This window comes from Hylobates moloch, unplaced genomic scaffold, assembly GCF_009828535.3.
Source record: "Hylobates moloch isolate HMO894 unplaced genomic scaffold, HMol_V3 SCAFFOLD_1, whole genome shotgun sequence".
NCBI lineage: Eukaryota > Metazoa > Chordata > Mammalia > Primates > Hylobatidae > Hylobates > Hylobates moloch.
Window position 1 is genome coordinate 142730673 of NW_026652276.1, and position 27599 is coordinate 142758271.

Here is a 27599-nt window from a genome sequence, read left to right on the forward strand (position 1 = left end):
ACTGCAACCTCCGCCTCCCGGGTTCATGCCATTCTCCTGCCTCAGACTCCCAAGTAGCTGGGATTACAGGCGTCTGCCACCACGCCCAGCTAATTTTTTGTATTTTTAGTAGAGACAGGGTTTCACCATGTTAGCCGGGATGGTCTCTATCTCCTGACCTCGTGATCCGCCCACCAAGGCCTTCCAAAGTGCTGGGATTACAGGCATGAGCCACCACACCCAGCCATATTTTGTGATTTTTAAAAAGCTATGACACTTTTGGGACAAATGGGGATAGATTAATGTGACCCTGTTTATTAGATAATGTACTGTATAAAGTTAAATTTCCAGGGTATGATAATGGCATTATAGTTATCTAGAGAAATGCCTTTGTTCCTAGGTTCAACTCTTGTAAACAAATATTCCTATATCACATCTATAGGGTTTTCTGTGCACCCAAACATACAAATTCATTATTTACTCCTGACCAATCCAATTAATACATTTTGTTTAAACTGCTTTTCTGATTCATTTTGGTGGACTCTTTTCACTACATATGGCTTCTATTTTGATTCTTTTTCCTGCTATTTTAATCTGCTTTTTTTTTTTTTTGAGACAGAGTCTCACTTGGTCACCCAGGCTGGAGTACAGTGGCGCAATCTCAGTTCACTGCAACCTCCGCCTTTCGGGTTCAAGTGATTCTCATGCCTCAGCCTCCCGAGTAGCTGGGACTACAGGCGTGTGCCACTACACACAGCTAATCTTTGTATTTTCAGTAAAGAAGGGGTTTCACCTGTTGGCCAGGCTGGTCTCAGACGCTGACCTCAAGTGATCCGCCCGCCTCAGCCTCCCAAAGTGCTGGGATTACAGGCATGAGCCACCACACCCGGCCTGTTCTTTTTTCTTAAAATACTTTATGCAGAATCCTATGCAGTTCACAGGTTATGTTCTTGATACTCAACTATGAAACTGAAAGCCACTAGAAAAAAAGGGAACTGCATATACTACGGAAATAGTTGCTAAATCTCAGCAAATTCACGAGTCAATATAACAACTAAAAGCCCAAGGGTTTCAGAGCAATGTATTTTAAACAAGCCACACAGGACCCATATTATACTTAGTCATAATATAAAAATATTGCCAGCCTGGCTAACATGGTAAAACTCCATCTACTAAAAATACAAAAAATTAGCCAGGCATGGTGACACACGCCTGTAATCCCAGCTACTCGGGAGGCTGAAGCAGGAGAATCGTGTGAACGGAGGCGGAGGTTGCAGTGAGCTACCACCACTGCACTCCAGCCTGGGCAACAAAGTGAGACTCCATCACAAAAAAAAAAACTGAACAGTAGACACATTATGTCCTTTACAAGAATGGACTACCTTTGAAAATATATTGACAGACAAGCCATTTCAGTCTAACAAAATTAAAAAGGAATAACTTTTTAAAAAAGAAAATGGTATTTGTTACCTGTCAGAAATTCAGGTTCTTGGGCCAGGCATGGCGGCTCACACGTGTAATCCCATCACTTTGAAAGGAGACCGAGGTGGGAGGATCACCTAAGGTCAGGAGTTCGAGATCAGCCTGGCTAACACGGTGAAACCCCATCTCTACTAAAAATACAAAAATCAGGTGGGGTGGTGACATGTGCCTGTAGCCTCCCCAGCTACTCAGGAGGCTGAGACAGGAGAATCACTTGAACCCAGGAGGCGGAGGTTGCAGTGAGCCGAGATCGCACCTCCACTGCACTCCAGCCTGGTGATAGAATGAGGCTCTGTCTCAGAAAAAAAAAAAAAAAAAAGAAAAAAGAAATTCAGGGTCTTCAGCACTCAGGATTTCATTACCAGTCTGATGACGGCTCAATTTCACATTTTTTTTTTAATTATTATGCCACAAGGGAACAATGATCCTTAGGAGAGAGAATGTGGGGACAAACAGGGGGTGGAGTTTTCTTACATGAATGTTCAGGAAAAGGACAGACTTTAGCCACACTCGTTTGGCAGGGCCCCCAATTCGTCTAATGCCTAAATTATTTAACCCTTTGTTAACAGGCAGACTTTAAAGGCATATAATTCCTCTGAATATTCTTTGCATAGAGTCCCAGATATAGCAGGTCCTCCCATGCTGGCAAAACAATCACAAAAAGCTCAGTTAAGCAAACTTAGCCAAAAAAGGTGCATCAGGTAGTGAAGCAATAGCATTGGGAAGAAAGACTTCAGTTTACAGGTTCTAAAAAGATCAGGAGTCCACTAGATTAATTAAGCAGCTCTAAAGATCTGCTGTACAACATTGCACCTATGGCTAACAATACTGTATTATACACTGGAAAGTTTGTTAAGTTTGGTGAGTATTCTAATCACAATAAAATGTTCTTTTTTTAAAAAGCGGGGGCAGGTATCTGCTAAATGGTTTTTAGTTAGCCTCGTACTCTTTTTGTGGCTGTGCACTATTCCATGATGTGAATGCAACACACTTCATTTCACCAGCACCCACTGATAAGACATTCTCATGCTACTACGAACAGTACGCAGTGAATACCTGCATGAGTACAACTAAGGATAAATTTCTGTAAGTGGAACTGCTGGATCAAGCCAGATCATCTGAATCATTAAGATATTGGCAAAGCAATGTATTTACAGGTGAGTGGGTTGTTTTCCTGTATCTTCCCTAACATGATCTGTTTGCAAAATGTTTTATCTTTGTCAATCCTAGATAGGCAAAAAATGGCTTATTTCAATGTGATTTAATTAGTATTTTTTTCAATTATGCATAACAGCAAGCATTTTTCTTGTGTTTAGGTGCCACTATTTGCTTTTTTTTGAGATGGAGTCTCACTCTGTTGCCCAGGCTGGAGTGCAGTGGCATGATCTCGGCTCACTGCAACCTCCGCCTCCCAGGTTCAAGCGATTCTCTTGCCTCAGCCTCTTGAGTAGCTGGGATTACAGGCAAGCGCCACCACACCCGGCTAATTTTTTTATTTTTAGTAGAGACGGGGTTTCACCATGTTGGCCAGGCTGGTCTCGAATGCCTGACCTTGTGATCCGCCAACCTCGGCCTCCCAAAGTGCTGGGATTACAGGCTTGAGCCACTGCGCCCGGGGCCACTATTTTCTTTTATACAAACTGTTTATGTCTTTCAATCATTTTCTTACAGAGTTCCTGTTCTTTTCCTTATTGGTTCATAGGAGTTGTTTTTGTATTAGGGAAGTTAATCCTTAATACATAACATAAAGTTCAAGTATATTTTTCTGGTTTGTAATCTGTTCGTTTTGCTTATGGTGGTTGCTATGCCAATACTTTTTATTAGATAATGAATTTTATGAAGGTTTTCCTTATGGCTTCCAGGCTTTGCACCATCCTTATAAAGACCACTCCTGCTCCAAAGTTATAAAAATATTCTCCTTTAGATTTTTCTAGAGACCAGTCAGCTGTGAACAGTGAAAAGTTCTGTTCCATGGTCATGAATTACATCCTCGCCGTAATGTGCTATGGGCCATAATGTACAGAAACTAAATTTAATTTTTTTGAAGTAACTTTTGTCTTCTGATATTGTGTAATTTATGGCTGTGATGTGCTATGGGTCATAATGTACAGAAACTAAATTTAATTTTTTTGAAGTAACTTTTGTTTTCTGATATTGTGTAATTTATAAAGCACTGTTCCATGACAGCTGATGAGGCAGGCAGTGCAAGACTTATTTGTCCTATTTTACCAGAGAAGTTAAATCCCTGCCCAAAGCCACAGAGCCTAGTGCAGACACAAATGCAATGCCAGCTGTTCTCTTATCTCCTCGACACTGCCTCTCTCAACAAAAGGGCAACAACCACGTGCGTGAAAATCTTAAAGGATGTGTCCAAAGTCTTATTCATACAATTTCAAAATAAAATAACTTTTCTATTCAAAAACAGTATTTATTTAAGTGGGCCACACAGTAATCCAATTAAACAGTGACTCAGCCTCAGAGGTCTGAGCCAATGTTCTCATCAATTGACAGAATTCCATGTTCCTATAGTGTGCCTCTATAATCCTTCAAAATTTAATTGAAAAGTAAGAGATGTAAATGTTCCCAGATGCCCAAGGATTCTGTGAAGAGGTGTGTTTCTCAATTTGAAGAGATGGAAGGCAAGGTATGTCCAAATCACCAGGGGCTCTTTTCAACCCCACACACCCTGACAATTCCCTCCCCCCAGTGCAACAGCCCCACACTACAAGAGTATCTTATGCCTTCTCAAGTATGTCAATGATACAAAAAAATTTTAAGCCACTGGCCAGGTGCAGTGGCACTTTTGGAGGCCGAGGCGGGAGAATCGCTTGAGCCCAGGGGTTCCAGACCAGCCTGGGCAATACAGTGAAACCCCGTCTCTACTAAAAATATAAAAATTAGCCAGGCCTAGTGGCGCATGCCTGTAGTCCCAGCTACTTGGGAGGCTGAGGCATGAGAATCCTTGAACCCGAGAGGCGGAGATGGTACTGAGCTGAGATCGTGCCACTGCATTCCAGCCTGGGCGACAGAGCCAGACCCTGTCTCAAAAATAAAAAGAAAAATAATTTAATTTAAAAATGTTAAACCACTGTTCCAGATAACAGGGTATGCACTTACACAATCCCTATAAGCCTCGCCCCTTCGGTTCCCTGACCACCCCCTCAGCCAAGCTCTTCTGCACACTCCAGGTGTCTTCTCACAGTGACCAGACTATTAATAGTTCCTCGGCTTGGCCGGGCGCGGTGGCTCACGCCTGTAATCCCAGCACTTTGGGAGGCCGAGGTGGGCGGATCACGAGGTCCGGAGATCGAGACCATCCTGGCTAACACGGTGAAACCCCATCTCTACTAAAAATACAAAAAAATTAGCCAGGCATGGTGGCGGGCGCCTGTAGTTCCAGCTACTCGGGAGGCTGAGACAGGAGAATGGCGTGAACCCCAGGAGGCGGAGCTTGCAGTGGGCCCAGCTCGCCCCACTGCAAGCCAGCCTGACACAGCCAGACCCCCCCTCCCAAAAAAAAAAAAAAAAAAATAGTTCCTCGCCAGATCCTTCCTCAGGCCCCTAGTGCTGCTGTTTTCTCGACATTCTCCCCTTTCCACCTCCCCACCCCCAACTCACCAAGGTGGCTCCTTCCCAGCTTCAGATCTTGGTTTAAAGGCCACCTCCCCAAAGAGGGTTCCCTAACCACCCACTAAAGCAGACTCCCCTAGGAACTCTATCCTTTCATTTTTCTGCTCGGACTTTGCCGCAGTCCATATTAATTTATTATTTATCTATTAATCTATTTTCTTGAGGATTATGTGTCCTCTGAAAAGTCCCTTGAGGGCAGGGACCTTGCCCAAATTATTTATGCTTTATAACTTTAGCACTTAGCACAGTGCCTGGCATATTGTCAGTGGCCAGAAAATATGCAGTAAATTAAATTTGATTGAACGAGTTCCAGCTGGTTTTCTCCATTTCTGCATCTCCATCAAGTTTCTAAGCAGCCCAACCATCTGGGAAGGGAAGATGGGTTGACAGCCGCCCCCCCCACCCCGCCGCCAGCCCACCTGTGAGCCCACCCATGGTTAATCATTCGTCTTGTGAGGAAAGAAAGCGTTTAGCCAGCAACAACGCAGAGTGAAGTGGCCTCTGTTTTCTATCTTTCCTCCTAAACTAACTCCACTGGACTGTGGAGGATGAGACTGGGGAATAATGTTAAAATTATGCCATTAAAAATCCAAAATAGCAATAAGACCAAAAAAAATTGTTTACTATGTCCCAGACACCGTTCAAAGCTTGCAACATGAATTATCTCATCTAATCCTGGTAAGGGCCCCAGAAGCCAGGTATCATTATTACTTCAATTTTGCAAATAAGGAAAAGGCACCTAAGACTGTGCAGCTGATCAAGTGAAGAAGCCAGGATCGTTGCCCAGGCAGCCAGACTCAGAGGAGCCCTCACCCTCACCACAAGGTACCCCTACATCCAACAGGGCACCCAAGCATCCCCCTTAGAAATAAATGCTTAAAAGACAGCATTGAGTGAAAAATACCAACCCAAACTGAGTTATTAACGGCTCAAATGCTTTAGGGATGAAGGTTGGGGATAGAGTTCTTCCCACATACATGAACCTGGGAGAAGCCAACAGCCAGATACATGAAAAGACGTAATACTTACCTTCCGAAAAGAGGTAATACTGAGAAAAGTGCAGTGCATTCACTCGGCAGACCTAGTTAGGGTCACTAGCTATGAAGGACCACCTAAGGCTAAGCAGAGGACAGTGGCAAGTCAGTCCAATACATAATCACTGAGAACTGACTGGGTGTGCGTTCTCACTGGGTGGTCCTGGTGAGGGATTTTTTTTTTTTTTTTTTGGATGATTAAGTAACACTCCTTGAGTTCTAACACCTAAAGATGTCAAGACTCAGATATGAAACAGGCCATTTGTAACGCAATGCTCACTGTGATGTGCCAGAAGAACTGCACTGATAGCAGGGCTAACAGGAAGAATGGAGGGGGAGGCTTCATGGAGAAGGCAGGGCTTGATTAGGTCTTGATGCTCGCATTAGGACAGGCAGAGAAAACGACCAGCCTGTGGTGATTAAGAGGCAGTAATGAGTTTGGGAGAAGTGAGGGGCCCAGTCCCCCATGAATGGAGGGCCGTGCTGGCAGAATATCACAAGCAGGTTTGTCTGAAGAGCTGTCTGAGAAACTCAAACTCAAAAGCATTTTTTTTAATTCTCTTACTCAAAGACAATCAATCAACATAGAAGACTGCTGTGACCAAGTGTGTGGGGACTTCTTCCCACCAACAAGCAAGCAATCAATTCTGCGGTAGACAGCAGCTGGGTGTCCTCCAAGCCAGTTCAATTCTGACCCTACCTACCTGGAGACATTATCAGATCCCAGAGGTTGAGGCTCAGACCCAAATGACTGCCCCCACTTAAAGTGCCCATCTCAAGCCCTAGGCTGTTTTGCTGTGCTTCTGACTCACTGGCTATAAACTGGGGATCCCATGACCTCCTCCTTGGGTTTGATTAATTTGCTAGAGCGGCTCACGAAACTCATTACTGGTTTATTATAAAGGATAGTACAAAGGACACAGATGGAGACGCACAGGACAAGGTATGGGTACGGAGCTCCCATACCTCCCCGGGTGCACCACCCCCCAGGAACCTCCACGTGTTCAGCCTTCCAGAAGCCCTCTAAACCCTGTCCTCTTGGGCCTTTTACACAGACTTCATTGAACAGGGATGACTGAAGCAGGGGCAACCATGCAGAAATGTGATTGGACAAAAAGGGCATGACCCAATACTAACAGACTGAGTGGGGAACCCAGAAAGGCCTGTCTGTTCAGATTCTTCTGGGCCGCTTGGTGCAACATTGCTTCCCCCAGGGTAAAGGGCAGGACCCCTCCTGAAATGACGGTCTTATGATCTACAATCAGACAAGGTAAGTCTGAGAATTTCTTTATGGAAACACAGGGGAAGATTAGCCTTGGGGAGAAACAGGAGCAGGTTGAAGGAAGAACAGGAGAAAGTCAGCAAGAGGTACTGTTTTCTGAGGCCTGCTTCTGAGGCCTAAAACACCCAAACACTGTAACAAGGGCTATAGGATTTATGGGCCAGGAACTGTGAGCAAAACCAACATATATATCATAATATCACAGGCTGTGGCAAGCATTTTAGGATTGGGAAGTCCCTGAAGAACGAAAGGAGGAATTTGGACTTCTATCCTGTTGGAAGGCAGGCATGGAGTAAGTAGAAGCTTGACATGATGGCAGTGATTCATCTGGGATGGGTGTTGGAAGGATTGCCAGGGAGAGAAATTACAAGCCATGAGCTTCATCAAAAGACTGATGGAATGCAGCAGCCAGAGGAAGAGCTCATGGACTCAGGTGGGCAGGAAAAATGGAGAAGCTCATTGGAAAACAACAAGAAGCAGAGCTGAGGTTTTCTGGGCAGTGAAGTAATTCGATGTGATACTATAATGGCAGATACATGGCACTGCACATTTGTCAAAACCCATAGAACATACAATGCCAAGAATGAACCCTAAGGTAAACTACAGACTGTCCACTTTGGGTGATGTTAATGTATCAGTGCAGGTTCATCAACTGTTACCAATGTACCCCCGTGGTGCTGATGCTGATAATGGGAGAGGTGGGTTGTGGGGAGCAGGGAAGCTCTGTACCTTCATTTTTGCTGTGAACCTAAAACTGCTCTAAAAAATAAAGACTACTAAAAAAAAAAAAAAAATCCTAGCCTGGGCAACATGGCAAAACCCCATCTCTGGAACAAAAACAAAAAAAAAATGCAAAAATTACCTGGGTTTCATGGCACGCACCCATAGTCCCAGCTACTCAGGAGGCTGAGGTTGGAGGATGGGTTGAGCCTGGGAGGCAGAGGTTGCAGTGAGCCGAGATCATGCCACTGCACTCCAGTCTGGGTGACAGAGTGAGATCCTGTCTCAAAGAATACAAAAAAAATGAATAAACAACAAGAAAAACTTGGACACAGGGCATGATGGAGAAAAGCGAGTCAAGGATGACTCACAGGCTGGGTGACTGGAAGAAGACTGGTGTTCCCAGAATGGGGAAGTTGGAAAAGGGGGGCTGTTTTGAGAGGTAAGAAAGAAACTGAGTTCAACTGGGACATGTTAGGGTGTTAGGGACATCCAGACGGGAGAGACAGTCTTTAGGCATCTGGAGAGCAGCTTGGGGCTGAGACAAGGAAAGGATACAGGGATGCAGATGAGAGAAAAAAATTCAACATTTAATGTTCTGCTTTTAAACAGAGAGAGAAATTCTCTTTTCTAAAGGAAAAGCATTGCAACTCACTGGAAATAACCCTCTTTCCTTCACAGTGCCTCTGTCATGAAGATCCACTGCTGAGGAGCAGTTTAGAAGGGAATGCCCCCCTAAAGTGAGCAGGACGAGCACAGTGAGTGGTAAAAGTAGTGTGAGGCATTTGACTCCAGACAACCTGGTTGTGAATTCACATTCTGCCCTTTGCCAAATTACTTCATCTCTGTGCTTCAGTGTTCTCATCTGTAAGAGGAGATAACTGCCTGCTTCATGATCTACTGTAAAGATCAAATGAGCAAGCATGGAGGCCTGTGCCTGGCTCCCACTGTGCCAGCTGCAGTCACTGTTCATTCTCAGACTTTCCCAGGACCCCCAGCATAAACAATGCTGAGGTGCCTTCCTCATGATCACAGAGCATTTGTTCCTTTACAAAAATTTTCTGTCTGGGCACAGTGGCTCATGCCTGTAATCCCAGTGCTTTGGGAGGCTGAGGCGGGTGGATCACTTGAGCCCAGGAGTTCAAGACCTGGGCAACATGACGAAACCCATCTCTACAAAAATACAAAAACATTAGCCAGGCGTGGTGGTGCATGCCTGTAGTCTCAGCCACTCAGGAGGCTGAAGTAGGAGATCACCTGAGCTCAGAAAGCTGCGGTGAGCCATGATCATATCAGTACACTCCAGCCCAAGTGACAAAACAAGACTCTGTCTCAAAAAAAAAAAAAAAAAAATTCTCTTCGAGCATGTTTTTTGTCAGATAGGATAATAATATTTAGGGAGCAGAATATTTTAAATCTAAATGGTCTGAAACTCAGCCACACTGTGGCCACTCCCTGCAAGAGTTGGATCATTTACTCACGGATGTCCAATGCCTGGCCTTGATCTAAGAAGCCTAAGATAAGTAACACAAGAAGGTCATTTTAAAAAGTGGGTGAAATGTGGCCGGGTGCAGTGGGTCATGTCTGCAATCCCAGCACTTTGGGAGGCCAAGGCGGGCGGATTGCTTCAGTTCAGGAGTTCGAGACCAGCCTGGCCAATCTGGCAAAACCCCGTCTCTACAAAAAAAAAAAAAATACAAAAAAATTAGCCAGGTGTGGTGGCTCATGCCTGTAGTCCCAACTACTCGGGAGGCTGAGGCACGAGAATCGTTTAACCCTGGGAGGCAGAGGTTGGTGACCCACGATTGCGCCACTGCACTTCAGCGTGGGCGACAGAGAGAGACTCTGTCTAAAATAAATAATTTTAAAAATAATAGAAGTGGGTGAAATGCCAAAGTTATTATTCTTAAACTCTTACTTGCTGGCAATAATGACTGTAATCCAAGGGCATTTGACATGCGTCTGTCTACAGACTCAGTTTGGCAAAGTCCTCAAAATAGATGCCGCTGTTTTTCAAGGTTTCCCAACCACTAGCGAAGCAAGGTGACTAGCAAATCGCAGCATCCGGTTTGCGCCTGGTTGTAAATCTTTAAGCTGATTTCCTAACATAGGAAGTTTCCTGTGTGTTTAGGCAGAAAGAGCTCGTTTCTTAGGGTCTGATCAACTGCACAGAAGCTGATGAAGAGACTCCAAGTTGTTTGCTGTGAGATTCCAGAACCCAGAGCTACAGTAACACTGCCTGCCCCCTAACCCAGACAGTGACCTTCGGGGACAGCAGGAAGAGCACATCTTCTCCCCAGCTCTTCCAAACGCCACTCTACAGTAAGAGCTGCTACATCAGTGAGAAAGGGGAAGATAATTAGTGTGATAGAAAACTCTTTTGTGTGTGTTTGTATTTATAACTTCTAAGGAGTGTTGGTTCCCTACATATAAAGCCCTTTGTTCTGCCCTGTACTTTGACTTGGGTTTGTAAGTTGAAGAGAGGAACTGGGGAGTATCCATAGTTACAGAGGAAGAAGACTGGAGCTCATGGACAAGTGAGGGGGACGGAGTCAGGGGTAGGGATGAGAGGGGGAAAGAGGGACCCAGGAGACTATGCAAGGTCAGGAGCCCCACAGAGTGACTTCTCCACTAACCCAGTGAAGTCCACTCAACTAACAAAACACATGGTAGTGGTGGTGGATTTCTCCATCCATGAGGGAAGGGGCTGAGTTTGTGTCGGGGCTGACACCAAGGTAAAAAAGAAAGCACATGAGGCCTCCCCCATCCACCCCCTCCTCCAGGGAATTCGCAGAGAACCTGGGCAGGGCGTTGGATTTCCCTGGGCCATGGACTTGTGGGTTCTCACCAAGCTTAATCAGCTCTCTAAGGAGATTAAGGAACCCGGCGTTAAAAGATGACACCGGGGTTAAAAGAGAATGTGTGATTCTTCCCCAAAAGTAATTAAACAGTTTGATTGCACTATTTAGCATCAAATGCCACAGGAATGCACTGAAAAGCAAAGAATTAGGGAGTACCCATCCCCATTTGTGTTCACAGGCCTTACACAGCTCAAGTTCTTCCAATGAAATGTGGTAAAGTGGGACTGAAACGTTTAAACAAGTGCAATTGATAATTCTTGTATACCTCCCCAGACACAGCCCCACTTCTTTCAAGTTTCCAGGACAGTCAAGCTTGTGCAGTGTAATCCCACCCTGACCCTCTCCCATCTGCCCACACCCCTGGCCCTGCCACCAGGCTCAGCCATTTCTATGGACACATGGCAGGACTGGAGTGACACGTTCTGATGTACTTTAAAAGATCGCTCTGTCTGCCTCTGGAAATTGGACTGGAGGGGAGCAAAGTGGAACCAGAGAGACTCGATCAGAAGCTAATAGGAAAGTAACAATGGCAACCTGAGATTCGGGGCAAGAGGGTACTGAATTGGAGAATCAAGCAAGACCTTCAAGGGCTCAGAAGTGGGCTGAAGATGAGAAACAGCTCCCAGGTTTATGGTCTAAACAAACAAATGCAAGGCATAGGCCTTCATTCAGATGGGGAAGGCTGGAGGAGACGGTGTTGGGGTGAGTAGACAAGCCGAAGAAGAATGACCCAAGGCTACAGAAGCCAAGTTTCCAAGCCCTAATCTGCACAGTGCACCACCACGTTCCCACATCTCGCTTTGTATTCTCAATTCTATGTTTCTTTTCTTACAGAGGACCCCAAACTATGTAAGTGTTAGGCCCTTACAAAACTGGGGAGAGGATCAAATATTGGGCAAGTTAATATGAGATGTGTGTGACAAACCCAAGAAGCCACAGTCAAATTCAGTGTTAAATATCTAAACCTGGAGCTCTCAAGAGAACTAGATGTCCACACCAGTGAATTAGTAGTTTATCAACAACACTTAAAGTCATAGAATGAAACCAGCTTGTCCTGAGTGTGTCATAGCCTCTGGATCACCCAGGAATAAGATACAAGTTCCTAGGTCTCATCCTAGAACTACTGAATTGGAATACTGAGACCCAGAAATCTGCCTTAACAAGTTTTCCAGATAATTCCTATGCACAAAAATGTTGGAAAACCACAGATCTAGGGAGAAAACATAGAGAAAAGAAGAGGGCTCAGAACAGGCCCCAAGGAGCTGTCAACTGGAGGAATCAGAGAAACCAGAGGAACAAGCAAGGGAATGGAGCAGAGTGGCCAGATGAGTAGAGGAAAGCTGAGGAGTTTGGCATGATGAAGACAAAAATGTACAAAGAGGGTCGGGGGAGCCTGAAAGACTGCATCAGAGGGCAATGAGCCCTTGGATGGGAAGCCATGTGCAGGCAGGGCCAGGCAGGCCACACTGAACCATGTGCAAGTAGAGAAGCCCCAGCCAGAGAAACAGCCAGGGGGAGTTAGAGGCCTTGGGCCTTGGGAGAGGAGTGAAAGTACAACTTCAGTTTTTGACTTTCAGTTCCAAGCAGTTGCCTTTGAGTTGTCTGTAGTATCCTTACATTAAGCCCCCAACTCCAATGCTAACTTAGGAAACTTTCTCTTCTTTAAAACCAGCCAACAGCTGAAGCACAAAGGGATGAATTTGCAAGAATACTGTAAATCTTTAAAGAATCATAAAAAGCCTTTCAAAGACTGTAGGGGATCTGCCACCAACAGAGTTGAAGCTAATGCATTCTAATTCTTAGTAGCTGATTTTAGCTGAGGAGGATTCTTAATCAATGTATTACCTCTGATCTCCCCTCCTTTAGGGCCCTCTCTCTCTGTCTCATTTCTGAGACTATCAGAAACAGGTTTTTTTTTTTTTTTTTTTTTTTTTTTTTGAGACGGTGTTGGATAAATCAAAGACGCCATCTTAGGCATCAGTTCCGGGTTCTTCCCCCTCCACTTGGCGCCCCCTAAACCCACCAAGCACAGCCCACCAAATACGCACCCAATCAAAAGGAAACACCTCCTGCTAGCCCCGAGGTCCTGCCCTCCGACCAATCACCAATCACCACATCACCCTAAAGGACATAAATACTCAGCCCCAGCAGCTCTCTCTCTCTCTCCCCTTCTCTTCGTCTTCTCGCATGCTGAGCCTCCAATAAAGATCTCTTGGCTGCCACCGGTGTCATCTCTGACTAGCCTGTCGCCCTTCAGACGGAGTCTCACTCTGTCGCCCAGGCTGGAGTGCAGTTGATTTCGGCTCACTGCAACCTCCGTCGCCCTCCCACCATGTTGGCCATGCTGGTCTCAAACTCCTGGCCTCAGGTGATCCACCCACCTCGGCCTCCCAAAGTGCTGGGATTACAGGCATGAACCACCCTGCCAGGCCAGAAATAGATTTTGCCTAGAGATGGCAAAACTGGGGTCAGAACTCCAAGCCCAGCCTTTGTGGGTATGCAGCAAAAGTGGTCACCAGGGAGCAGGGAGTAACAGAAACCGAGGATGCACCCTGCAGAAAGCAGCCACGCTGGTGAAAACAAAGGAAAAGAGAGCACAACACACAAGACGAGTAAGGTATTACCCAAGGGTCCTGGGCTATATGTAGGCCAGGCTGAGGTGTACTGTGTTTAAGAGAGAAGCTGTACAAAAATGTGAAAGAGGAGGCTTGCTGCACACAGAGGGAGACCATGTGAATGGAAACACAGTGCTGAGGTTGGGTTGTCTTGGGGCTGCAGAGGTGGCCCCCATTGTCATTGCTGGTGCCAGGCTGGGTAGGGTCCATCTCCTGCCTGCAAAGGAGTTGGCTCTCAAGGTCACATCAGGGCAAGTGCCCTACACTGATGAGAGCTGTGTAAGATTCTGGGCCCACACAGCTTGAGATGGGTCTTTCTGTTTCTCTGATACCCAGAGAACTCTGGCCACATGCTAAAGGGACCTTTGCAGAATCAAGGAAGCATAAAAAGGCACAAAGAAGGAAAATGCACACCTGAGATGGAAAATGGGAAACGAAATTGGAAAAAAAGGAGATGAAAATAACCTCACACCACTGATGTCAAAGTTAAAATGCTCTGAGGTATTTTACAAAGCCCTGGTTGTCTATGGTATAAGGGAAAAAATGTATGACCCAGTCCCCAACTTACAGCCTTTTATAATCTACATGGATTATGTTTGAGGATCAGAAGTGGAAACCTCAGAGTCCTATGCCTAATGATGTACCCAGTATGACTTTTAAATTTTTCCCTTGATAAAAAACTTTTAAATCAGAGAGAGTGCATCTTGGCTCTAAAAGCAAACCCAATGGTGGGACTCTTAAAATAAAGTACTGGCAAAACATGGGTATGGCAACAGCTGTTGGCTCAAATCCTGTCTCCTCCACTTGTTCAAGTCATGAAGTATCTCTGAATTGTCGAAAATGGCTGTAGCATCTCCTATATCACAGGAATAATGAGATAATGTAAACTGAAGTACCCAGGACAGTGTGTGGTACATCGTGAGTACTGAACAGATGTTTCCATCTCCTTCCTAAAACATGCCATGCCAAATAAACACAAAATGTTCCTGGAAGCATGTCAGAAAGCCTTGTCACACTCCTTAGACACAGGACTTGTCCTGGATGAAGTCTGTCTTTGGCCTTTGGTGCCTCCTTTGGTTCCCCTTCACCCTCCTTTTTGTTCTCCCATCCCCAGGAATCCAAGGCTTCTTAAGGCACAGCACCTTGGAAGCTATTAGGAATTTATTAGGCATTTCCAGCCTGAATCTAAAAAGGGGCTCAAGACTTCCCTTTCGTATCTTCCTAAGGGATTCAGACCGCATAGGGAAAAGAAAAAATCAAGGACATGACATTTGTAGTTCATTATAAATTCTGCCTTACCAGCCAGCTTTCTTGAGCACAAGAGAATATACACATTTAATTATACAAATGAGTAACATAAGATCTGGCTTGTTAATCCCAGAAAGCCTGGTTAGACATACACTCTGTGTGTGGTTTTTGGGGGGATTTGGGAAGGGATAGTGATGCGAGAAAACACCAATGAATACCAATGATGAAGTAACAGAGCTAGTTTTAAGATATACTCAGAAAACACAACTAAACTGAGAGATGACTTTTTTTTTTTTTTTTTTTGAGACAGAGTATCACTCTATCACCCAGGCTGGAGTGCAGTGGTACAATCTCGGCTCACTGCCACCTCCGCCTCCCAGGCTCAAGTGATTCTCCCAACGCAGCCTCCTGAGTAGCTGGGACTACAGGTGCTCGCCACCACACCTGGCTAATTTTTGTATTTTTAATAGAGATGGGGTTTCGCCATGTTGGCCAGGCTGGTCTCAAACTCCTGAGCTCAAGTGATTCACCCACCTTAGCATCCCAAAGTGCTGAGATTACAGTGAGAGACATGGCGCTCGGCCTAATTCTTTTAAAGCACTTAAAGACCAGGAAATCCAGGGTTAATCACCCTTCTGAATTAAGCAATACTCTTGCTGCACACAACTCCTGCCTTCAGAGATGGAGGCTGGGATAAACCTTTTAAAATAAATAGCAGAAAAGGCAACTGGGAACACTCACCTGGAAATTCGAAGGACCAGGTCTTCCACTCTAGCAGAGACCACCCCCTCCCCAGGCAGTTCAGCTGAGAGGCTTTAGGCAGGAGGACCCAGTTAATACTTCAAATTATTTTGTTATTTTTTTCCACAGGTTTTAAGTATTATTTTATTTCAGCATAACAGACTTACTATCTTTAAAAATAAAAGATTTAGGGCTAGATGTAGTGGCTCATACCTGTAATCCTAAACCCTTTGGGAGCCAAGGCAGGAGGATCACTTGAGGCCAGGAGTTTGAGACCAGCCTGGGCAACACAGCAAGACACAGTCTCTACTCCCCTGAGCCAAAAAAAAAAAAAAATTATTATTTTGGCACTTTGTTTTATTTTTATTTATTTATTTTTGAGACAGAGTCTCACTCTGTTGCCCAGGCTGGAGTGCAGTGGCATAATCTCTGCTCACTATAACCTCCGCCTCCCAGGTTTAAGCAATTCTCCTGCCTCAGCCTCCCAAGTGGCTGGGATTACAGGCATGCACCACTATGCCCAGCTAATTTTTGTATTTTTAGTAGAGATAGGGTTTCACCATGTTGGCCAGCCTGGTCTTGAACTCCTGACCTCAGGAGATCCACTCGCCTCGGCCTCCCAAAGTGCTGGGATTACAGGTGTGAGCCACCATGCCCGGCTTTTCTATTCCTTTTAAAAGTATTTTTGAAAACAGAGACAGGGTCTCACTATGTTGCCCAGGCTGATCTCAAATTCCTGGGCTCAAGCAATCCTCCCACCTCAGCCTCACAAAGGGCTGGGATTACAGGTGTGAGCCACTGCACACAGCCTGCACTTTTTATATGTTAAAATTATTTCAAAGTTTGGGGAAAAAAATAGAAATATAGGCCAGATGTGGTGGCTCACACCTGTAATCCCAGCAGTTTGGGAGGCCAAGGCGGGCAGATCGCGAGGTCAGGAGTTCGAGACCAGCCAACATGGTGAAACCCTGTCTCTACTAAAAATACAAAAATTAGCTGGGTATGGTGGTGCTCACCTGTAATCCCAGCTACTGGGGAGGCTAAGGCAGAAGAACTGCTTGAACTTGGGAGGCAGAGGTTGCAGTGAGCTGAAAAAAAAAAAAAATTGGAGGCCAGGCACAGTGGCTCACACCTGTAATCCCAGCACTTTGGGAGGCCGAGGCAGGTGGATCACAAGGTCCACCAGCCTGACCAACATGGTGAAACCCCGTCTCTACTAAAAATACAAAAATTAGCTGAGTGTGTTGGCGCATGCCTGTAATCCCAGCTACTCAGGAGGCTGAGGCAGAAGAATCGCTTGAACCCGGGAGGCAGAAGTTGCAGTGAGTCGAGATTGCACCACCGCACTCCAGCCTGGGCAACACAGCGAGACTCCATCTCAAAAAAAAAAAAAAAATTGCTGAAATCCTCCATAATGCCATTCCCTTTCCCATTCTAATCTCACTCTCCATAGGTAATGACTGTCTACAATTAGGGGCATATCATCCTTCCAGATTTTTTCAAAAAATGAGATTGTATTTCTCCTACTGTTCTTCCACTTTGCTTTCATTACTTAATATACAGTATAGGTTGAATTGTGTCCTGCCAAAATGCATATAGTAAAGCCCTAACCCCCAGTGTGTTGGTATTTGGAAACAGGGCCTCTGAGGGGTGATTAGGTTTAGATGAGGTTAAAAGGGTGGGGCCCTCGTGATGGGACTGGTGAGGCACCAAGCAGAGACACCAAGAGCTTATTCTCTTTCTCTCCTTTTCCACCATGTGTGGACGCAGCAGGAAGGTGGCTGTCTGCAAGCCAAGGAGAGAACTCTCAGTAGGAAACAAATCAGCCTGCATTTCCCAGCCTCCAAAACCCTAAGAAATAAACTTCTGTTGTTTAAGCCACCCAGTCTATGGCATTTTGTTATGGCAGCCCAAACTGACTAATATAATGCATAATGAACATTTTCCATTTTGGCTCATTTGGAGCAACTTCCTTTTTTCAAGTAGGCAAGTATTTCAGAGGGATAAGGTCCTAGAAGTGGAAGTACTGATCAGAAAGTATGCAAACTTTAAAATGTTATAAATACTGCTAACGTGCCTCTCCAAGAGATGGTACCAATTTACACTCTCCACCATATATAGTGACAATCTATTTTTCCACACCTTCGTCAACACTGGATATTACAAACCTAAGCAAAAATGGTTTCATGGTTTTTAATCCACACTTATCTGATTATTAATGAGATTAAGCATTTTTACATATATATGTGAATTACCTATTAATAGCCTTTGCCCATATTCCTACTGGATTGTTTTTCCTATTGATTTCTAAGAGTTCATGCCTGTTATAGATATTGCAACTATTTGCTTTACTCCTTTGTCACCTGCCTTTTTTTTTGGTTTTTTTTTTTTTTTTTTTTTTTTTTGAGACTGAGTCTTGCTCTGTTGCCCAAGCTGGAGTGCAATGGCACGATCTCGGCTCACTGCAACCTCCACCTCCTGAGCTCAAGTGATTCTCCTGACTCACTAACTCGGATTACAGGCACCTGCCACCATGCCCAGCTAATTTTTGTATTTTCAGTAGAGATGGGCTTTCACCATGTTGGCCAGGCTGGTCTCGAACTCCTGACCTCAAGTGGTCCACCTGCCTCAGCCTCCCAAAGTGCTGGGATTACAGGCGTGAGCCACCGCGCCCAGCCCTGTCATCTGCCTTTTAACTTTGTTTATGGTATTAATATATTGTTCCTTACTTTTTAAAAAATGTGTTACATATATATCTATAATATGTATAATATCCATAAACATATACTAAGGCACGTAAAGCAACATATAGAGCCAGCTTTACGAAATAAGAGGTGAGAGAGAGGTGGCAGAGGTGCAGCCATTATTTCTTGATATTTTACATGTATTTCTAAAAATATTACTTATAACTAAGGAGAGACAAACAAAGGGACAGGTATGGAAGGCCCTGAAAAATCTGTTTCCTGCAGAGGAAGAAAGATGTGAGGAAAGAAGGAAGGAGGGTGACCTGGGGGAAATCCCTCCTGCCAGTCTGCAGTGGGGAAGGACAGATCAGGGGGTGCCTGAGCTGTGAAGATGGGAAATGTAGCCAAAGGTCATGTTCAAATATACTAGACATGAAGTATAATCTTTCATGAAATTAGGTCTATCAATATTTTCCTTTATGGTTTCTGAATTTTATTAAACTTGAGGTCTTTCCTACGCCAAAGTTATTTCTAAAAACCATCTTCTGGCCAGCTGCGGTGCCTTATTCCTGTAATCCCAGCACTTTGGGAGGCCGAGACGGGCGGATCACGAGGTCAGGAGTTCAAGACCAGCCTGGCCAAGATGGTGAAACCCTGTCTCTACTAAAAGTAAAAAAATTAGCCAGGCGTGGTGGTGGGTGCCTATAACCCCAGCTACTTGGGAGGCTGATGCAGAGAACTTCTTGAACCCAATAGGCAGAGGTTGCAGTGAGCTGAGATTGTGCCACTGCACTCCAGCTTGAGCGACAGAGCAAGACTCCATCTCAAAACAACAACAACAAAAAGCTCTTTAAAACCATCTTCTATATTTACATATATTTTAATATTTATAATTTTGGTTTTGACATTTAATCTTTAAATGGAATTTACTTTTGTAAATGGTATGAGTCAGGGATCTAATATTTTCCAAACTGAGAGGCAATTTTCCCAACAGACTTAATAACAGTCCATTTTATCATACACTCAATTCCTGTCTTTACAATGAAACCATTTCTCAACTTTCTATTCCTAGTCCCAGATGATATATACTTTTTAAAATTTTTTTTAGACATGGGGTCTATGTTGCCCTGGCTTGTCTTGAACTCCTGGCCTCAAGCAATCCTCAGCTTCAGCCTCCCAAAGCACTAAGATTACGGGCGTGAGCCACCACGTCCTACCTCCAGGTGATATATTTTGAAAGCTGGCTGAACAAACCTCTCCTCAATATTCTTTTTCAAAAATGCATTGCCTACTAGTACAAATCTATTTTCCAGGTAAGCTTTATTATTATCAGTTTGTAAAATTTAGGTCGTGTTAAAAGTCTGGCCTAAACTATTAAAGGTCTCATTACTTCTTAGGCTTTTCTTATTTTTCTTATTATTATTATTTCTTTTTAGAGTTGGGGTCTCACTCTGTCACTCAGGCTGGAGTACAGTGGTGAGATCATGGCTCACTGCAGCCTCCAGCTCCTAGGCCCAAGTGATCCTCCTACCTCGACCTCCCAAGAAGCTAGGTCTACAGGTGTGTGCCACCACACCCAGCTTTTGCCCAAGCTGGTCTCGAAGTCCTGACCTCACACCACACCCAGCTTTTGCCCAAGCTGGTCTCGAAGTCCTGACCTCAAACAATCCTCCCACCTCAGCCTCCTCAGTCACTGAGATTACAGGTGTGAGCCACCACAACCCAACTCTCTTAGTCTTCTTTTGTCACTGGAGCATCAACCTTCAGCTAGGAGATGGCTTACTTCCCAGTGAGCCACATACTATGCAGAAGTCTCAGACTTCAGGGAATTTGGGGGTTATTTGTATTTATTTATTTATTTATGAGACAGAGTCTAATTCTGTTACGCAGGCTGCAGTACAATGGTGCAATCACAGCTCACTGCAACCTCAACCTCCTGGGCTCAAGCGATCCTCCCACCTCAGCCTCTTAAGTAGCTGGGACTACAGGCATGCGCCACCACACCCGGCCCAGGGAACTTTGAATTTCTAAATCTCTTAGCAAAAACTTTCCCATGCGACAATTCTACCAAGAGGTCTGAATGGCTGCCTGCGCCTCAACCAATGCATGTCTGCAACATTCCTCTTCTTCTCCCCAGACAGCTTTTCTTTTCCTGGCTCACATCTCTCCAAGTTGTAGATTCCCATACTAAATCAGAGTAAAGTGGCTCAGCTAACAGGATCACATGCCAAACGATGTCGTATTTTGACAGGCACTTCCAGGCAGCTTTGCTGGCCTCATGCATTGGACAGCTTGGTGAGAGAGCTGCAGGTCTCTGGCAATTCATAATTTATTGATCTGGCAGCACTTAATCCACAGGGAACTATCAGGCTATAATGGAAAGAATATGAGACTGGAAGTTCAGGAACCTGAGTTTGAGTCCCCTTTTCACCTCTAATTAGCTGTGTAGTTCAGATTAAGTAATTCTGCCTCTCCATTGGGCCTTGGTAGCCTCATTTGTAAAATGAGATTATTAGAATACAATGGTGAGTAATGACTTTCTTTCCACCATGGGTGACCATGTAAGAATCCGAAGAAAGCTACAGATTCTCTCCCCCAGAATAATGCACTTTTGCAAATGAATATGAAATCAGGCTGGCCACAGTAGCTCACACCTGTAATCCCAGCACTTTGGGAGGCTGAGGTGGGTGGATCACTTGAGCTCAGGAGTTCAAAACCAGCCTGGGCAACATGGCAAAACACCATCTCTACGAAAGTATCAAAAAAAAAAAAAGTAAAAATGAAATCATATATTTGAAAGGGGTTCACAGATCTCATAAAGACTATTTTCCTATCCCCAGAGGCAAGATCACTGATGCCTAGCACAAGCTTTTAAAAATAACAGAGATTACAACAGAAATATATACAGAATCACAAAGCCTTGAGTAAAGCTGAATCACTTATAGAACTAAAAGCATCTCTTCTGCAGAAACTGGGAGCAAGGAGTAGTTACTTAGGGAAAAATAAACGTAAGTATCAATAGGAGTTGCCCTTGATTGAAGCCTAGCTAAGCCCTTTACATTTGCAGGTGGGTGGCTGAAAGTTACTTCTGATTCCAGACCCAGGCTCCTAGTTCAAATTTTGGCTCTCGCATTACTAGTTGTTTGACCTTGGGCTTTGTGCCTCAGTTTCCACATCTGTAAAAAGAAAGAAGGGGAGAAAAACAATACCTATCTCAAGGGTTGTTAATGTACTTAGGACACTTGTAACAGGGCCTGCCACACAGTAAGCCCTAGATAACTATTAGCTTATAATAGAAATCTGACACACATTTGTTGGGTAGTTAAAACTGTAAGCTGAGTTTAGAGAAATCATAAATACTTTGATGCCTTAGTTTCTCCAGAGGTAAATTGAAGACAGTAACAGAATCTGCTTCATAAGTCTGTTGTGATGCTTAATGAGACTGCCACATAAAAACTCTTTCACAATGCTGGCCCATAATTAAGTGCCTGATAAGTCACGATGCCTGGAATATAATAAGTGCTTGATAAATGTCAGCTGTTGTATTAACAGTTCTGGGAGGCAAAGATTACCATCGCCCTTTTTTATTTCTGAATAATAGAAAACTCAGAGAGTGTTAAGTGCCCTGCCAACAAAACTATACTTAGAAAATTATTATACCAAGATTTCATCTCAGATGGGTCTGGAATCACAAGTTCTAACCACTACACTATATACCTTCCTCTTTGAACAGGGCTTAGAGAACAGAAGAGCTAATTCATACCTACTAGATGACTAAGAAAAAGATATTTGGAGATAACAATTCTAAGTTTGGGGGATTCCCCACAGAGTCAACCATGACCTTGGCCAAAAGCCCTTCTCCGCCATGCTAGGAAATGAAAATCTGCATAGACTGGCCCCTGTTCTCAACCAGTTGTCTGCCTTTCACCAAGTGGTTGTGAAACCACAGCCCTGTCACTAAAAACGGAAAAAAGAAGTCATTTTCCCCAGTAACTTAACGAGCAAAATGGAGCCTTAAAATGAAAGTAGTGATCCTAGGGCTGAGAAAATGTATCCACTGCTCCAAAGCCCAGCAGAATTGCTGTAGAACACTAACGTTACTCTTTGATTAACATACTTTTATTTTTTTTTTAATGAACGTGCTTATTTCTATTATTTTAGGTTACCTAACTCAGGGGTCCTTCCCATTAGTAAAATAAGAGGAAGTGTGTACCAGCCTGGAGGGGAGACTCCCTGGTGGGGCACAGTGTCAGCCTGAGCAAGTCCCACTGTCAACACTGATGTCCTCCCCAGTTAAATGGTAATCAAAAGTGAGAATGAAACGGACTGGCAGAAGAAACAGGACGATCAGTTGAGTCCACGCTAATCACTGATATTTCACATCTTTACACAGTTTCTTCTAAATGTATTTTATTTTTGTATTTTTATTAAAAACTGCCCTATCAGTCAATCTCAAGTCTACCCTTCCTTTAAAAAATAGCAATAAAAGGCCAAGCGCGGTGGCTCACCCCTGTAATCCCAGCACTTTGGGAGGCCGAGGCAGGTGGATTGCTTGAGCTCAGGAGTTCCAGACCTGCCTGGGGCAACATGGCAAAACCCTCTCTCTACAAAAAAAAATACCGAAGTTAGCCAGGGGTGTGGTGGCCCGCACCTGTGGTCTCAGCTACTCGGGAGGCTGAGGTGGGAGGATCACTTAAGCCTGGGAGGCGGAGTTTGCAGTGAGCCAAGATCGCACCACTGCAATCCAGCCTGGGTGACAGAATAAGACCTTGTCTCAAAGGAAAAAGAAAAAAGTAAATAATATTAAGAATAATGAAGGTCCAGCTATGTACCTACCTTAGAATAGGCATCACTGGAAGTGATGGCAGAGGCAAGGCAGGAGTCCCTGACCTCACCTTCATTCTCTCACTGAGGAGCCCCTGCAGAAGCTGGTCAACTATCCAAGCAGTCCCTGCTTCTACCTGGTGAAGGCCTCAGCCTCCAGCCCAACCCCCTCCCGAGAGAGGAGGGGGAGCTTATGCAATCCAAACCCAGTTCCCAGGCCCCAGAGGTGGACGTAACTCCGGGGTGGAAGTCAGAAGCCCTCCAGGTTGTAGGCCTGGTTCTGCTCCCATCTGGCTGAATGATCCTGGTCACAACACTCGGCCTCCCTCGGCCTTAGCCTCCCTGTCTGTAAAATGAAATGTCTGATGGAGATCATGTGCAAACCTCCTCCCCGTTCTAATTTTCTGATACCATCATCTTTAATGTGTCTTCTAGAGATAGAAGCCCTTACTTTCAGCAGGACGTGTTGCTCCCCATTCCGTGACGATCTCCCTCAATAATCCGTGTAATTTGAGAAAAGTATGATGCATCGGAACTGAAAAACAGGCTGTTGCTTTCCTGGTCACCAAATCTGATAATCAGTCAATTATATGGATTCTCCCTTGGGCCTTCTCCCTCAATCCCACAATCCCACGAATAAACCTGCCTACCTCTCCCAATTCCTCAACTCAAGACTACCCGTTAATGAATGAATAAAAAAAAAAACCCCACCTCCCCACCCCCTTTTACCCGGCCTAGTGTAAGGTGCCACAGCACTTCTTCCGCAATCTAGAATCCACCTCTGCCCCACCCTCTCCCCGGGGTGTCTTTTTAGCCAAAAATCCCTGGATCGACACGCTCCATCTCCCCGCTCCACTGCGCCAGCTGATCATTTCTCCCTGCCCGGCACACCTCGGCTGAAAAGGAGGCGGCTCCTCTGCTCCAAGCCCAAGGGACCCAAACCTCTTTCCAGCCCGCAAGGGTGCGGGCACCTGGGAACAGCGGGAAGGGCCCGCGCCTCTGGAAAGAAGGACCGCCGTCCCCACCTGGGCGGTGCAGGGGAGGCCCCCTCAGCGGGTCTCTTGTCACTTACGGGCGGCTCCTCCGGGCAGAGCAGAGCAGGGCCGGGCCGGGCCGGGCTTGCGGGCCGCGGAGTTTGCTGACTCAAAGGCGCGTGGCGGCGGCAGCAGCAGCAGCGCGGCAGCGGCGGCAGCGGGGGCGGCGAGCGCCCAGGAGCGCACACGAGCGCAGCCCCGCGCTCCCCGCGCACGTAGCGGCCCCGCGCCCGCGCTCAGCGCCAGCCGTCCGCCTGTGGACGCCGCGCCTAGTGCTTCCGCCGCCTCCGCGCAGCCCAGCCCAGGTGCGCCCCCACCCTGCCGAGCTAGCCTCCTGCTTCCTGAAATTGAGTTAGGGAGGAAATGACCCCATTAGTCCGGACGCTGAGGCTGGAGGTGATCCAGCAGCACCCTTCGGAATTCGCCACCTGAGTCACCTTAAGCTTCCTAACCCCGACCCCACAGTTATGGGGAGGATTGCCGATGGGGAGGAGGACGGATAAATAACGTGATAAACAAGAATGGCAGAATGTTCATAGCATCTTGTTGGTGGGCTTATGGGTGTCTATATAAAATTATTTCAATTTTTGTCTATGTTTGAAATGTCTCTTAATAAAACATTTGGGGGGAAAGCTAATGAGATCTGCCAAGGGATCTGACTGAGGAAAGCATTTCCCAAATGGCACCTGAGGCTAGGTCCCCACACCTGTTTGCATGGGAAACCACAATAATCACTTAAACTGCTAATAAGTGACTGAATGACACAGAATAATAAACATAGCCTAATATTTCATTTTTCAACCATGAATTTTCCCATTAGACACAGCTTGTCGCTGATCATCCTCCAGGGACCATTCCAGGCCCACCTGAAAATGCATCTGTTCACCACACCTACATTAACTCCCTAACAAAACGTATAAATATACAATGTTGTGTCTTAACATCTTGGATCTTGAAGTTGTATTGCTGAACCCTCAATCACTGGTATTTAATTTTCTAAAATTGCACCCAAGTCATGATACACAAGTGAATGCAACCATGATCACTTTTGAAAATCAAATTAAGCTGGTGTGGTGGCTCACGCTTGTAATCCCAGCACTCTGGGAGGCAGAGGCGGGTGGATCACAAGCTGAGGAGATGGAGACCATCCTGGCTGACATGGTGAAACGCGGTTTCTACCAAAAATACAAAAACTTAGCTGGGCGTGGTGGCTTGCGCCTGTAATCCCAGCTACTCGGGAGACTGAGGCAGGAGAATCGCTTGAACCCGGGAGGCGGAGGTTGCAGTGCCGACATCATGCCATTGCACTCCAGCTTGGGCGACAGAGCGAGATTCTGTCTCAAAAAAAAAAGAAAGAAAATCAAATTAAAGTGTATTTTATATATTCTTGTCCCTATGCTCCGCAAAGAAAAACATTGAGTAGAAAACAAAATGCAGCATGTATCTAAGATCCTAATAGATTCTGTAAAATTAAAATCTTTCTGAACTTATTGTCAAGAGCATGACTTTACAGCTGTAGACAAAGCAGCAACAAACCCTTGGAGAGTCTACTGAAAGTCATTTGAATATCTGTTAGAATTATGACCCTATTAAGACTGGTATCTTGCAATATGAATCCAGGAAACTTAAGTGATGGTCACCATTTTTAGGTTGTGGCATTTTTGTTATATCATCAGTGGGACTGGGTAAAAACTGGGACTCTACAGTGGTTAAGAAACCTTGCCTACTGGCCGGGCTGGTGGCTCACACCTGTAATCCCAGCACTTTGGGAGGCCAAGGCAGGTGGATCATCAGGAGCTTGAGACCAACCTGGCCAACATGGTGAAACCCCCATCTCTACTAAAATACAAAAATTAGCCGGGCATGGTGGTGCATGCCCGTAATCCCAGCTTCTTGGGAGGCTGAGACAGGAGAATCACTTGCACTGGGAGGCAGAGATTGCAGTGAGCCAGGATCGCGCTACTGCACTCCAGCCTGGAGAAGATCACCATAAACATTGCTTTTAAAAACAAACATAAAAATTCTTAATAGATGAGCATTTTAACCCTGGGAAGACTGAAAATTGAGTATGAGATGTGTAAAAGATTCAAGCCTGAAATATTAATATTTTGTTTTAAGGAATCTGGGCACATTTGGAATTCTATGTACATGTTAATGCGTAAGACAACTTGGCCTACTGGAGTAACCATTTGCCTTGTACTTTAAGTTTTAAAATGTGTAATTTAATAGCTGGATACTAACGAGTTGAAGATAGTCTTATTAACTTAATAAAGTGTTGGAACACTCACTACAATTTAAGATTTACCACATTTATAAATTTAATTTATTAGATGTTGAGTTACTTGTTAATCAGACAATTAAAGACCTTTACAAGGGAAACAAATATATTAAATTCACGAATGAAGTTTAAAATGTTTAGAGGTGATTAAGTTAATGGGATCAAACATTAATCAAATGCCTTTTTGGTTGATAAAGTTTGCTAGAGTTATAAATGGAATAAGATCAAGTGTGATATTGTAAAATATATATTTGGTCATCATCCCCATTTCCTGGTATAAAACTCTTAAAATCCTTAGAATCTCCAAAGTGATGTTTTTTTGTATGCTAATGAGTTGACTAGTGGCTGGCAGCCCCTAGGTAGCTTCAGGAAGGGGCTAGTCACTGGAAAGACCACACCCTGATTAGAGGGTCAGTACTTCCAGCCCCATTCCCCAATTTCTGTGGGGTGGGGAAGGGCTGAAGATTGAGTTGATCACCAATGAACAATGGTTTAATCAATCATGCCTACATAATGAAGCTTCCATAAACACACAAGAGGACAGGGTTCAGAGAGCTTCGGGATAGCTGAACATGTACAGGTGTATGGAGGGTGGTCCACCTGAGAAGGGCATGGAAGGTCCATGCCCCTTCCCCCATGCCTCGCTCTATGCATCACTTCATCTGTATCCTTTGTACCATCTTTCTGATAAATGTATGTGTTTCCCACAGTTCTGTGAGCCACTCTAGCAAATTATTTGAACCTAAGGAGGGGGTCATGGGATCCTCAATTGATAGCTGATCAGTCAGAAACACAGGTAAAACAGCCTGGGCGGAGCTTGCAATTGCCCTCAGAAGTGGGAGGAGGCAATCTTGTGGGATTGAGCCTTCAACCTGTTGGATCTGACACTGTCTCCAGGTAGGTGGTGTCAGAATTGAACTGGGGCCGGGCGAAGTGGCTCATGCCTGTGATCCCAGCACTTTGGGAGGCCAAGGAGGTTGGATCACTTGAGGTCAAGAGTTCGAGACCAAGCTGGCCAACATGGTGAAACCCCATCTCTACTAAAAATACAAAAATTAGCTGGGCATGGTGGCCCATGCCTGTAATCCCAGCTACTCGGGAGGCAGAGGTGGCAGTGAGCCAAGATTGTGCCACTGCACTCCAGCCTGGGCGACAGTGAGACTCCATCTCAAAAAAAAAAAAAAAAA

At 45.1% G+C, this 27599-nt stretch overlaps 1 protein-coding gene across 4 annotated transcripts in view; it reads right to left on the minus strand.

The window, feature by feature from the left end:
• The window catches only part of SNX10 (sorting nexin 10), an 83697-nt gene extending 59427 nt beyond the window's left edge, over positions 1-24270 (minus strand). For 2 of the 4 annotated variants that reach the window (XM_058446254.1, XM_032758920.2), the window contains exon 1: positions 24173-24270. The gene's annotated coding sequence lies outside the window, so the exon portion shown is untranslated. Of the gene's footprint in view, positions 1-8269; positions 8408-23551; positions 23762-24172 lie in introns of those variants that run through there. The other 2 variants (XM_058446250.1, XM_058446258.1) reach the window with 2 other exon arrangements.
• Positions 24271-27599: the final 3329 nt, after the last annotated feature.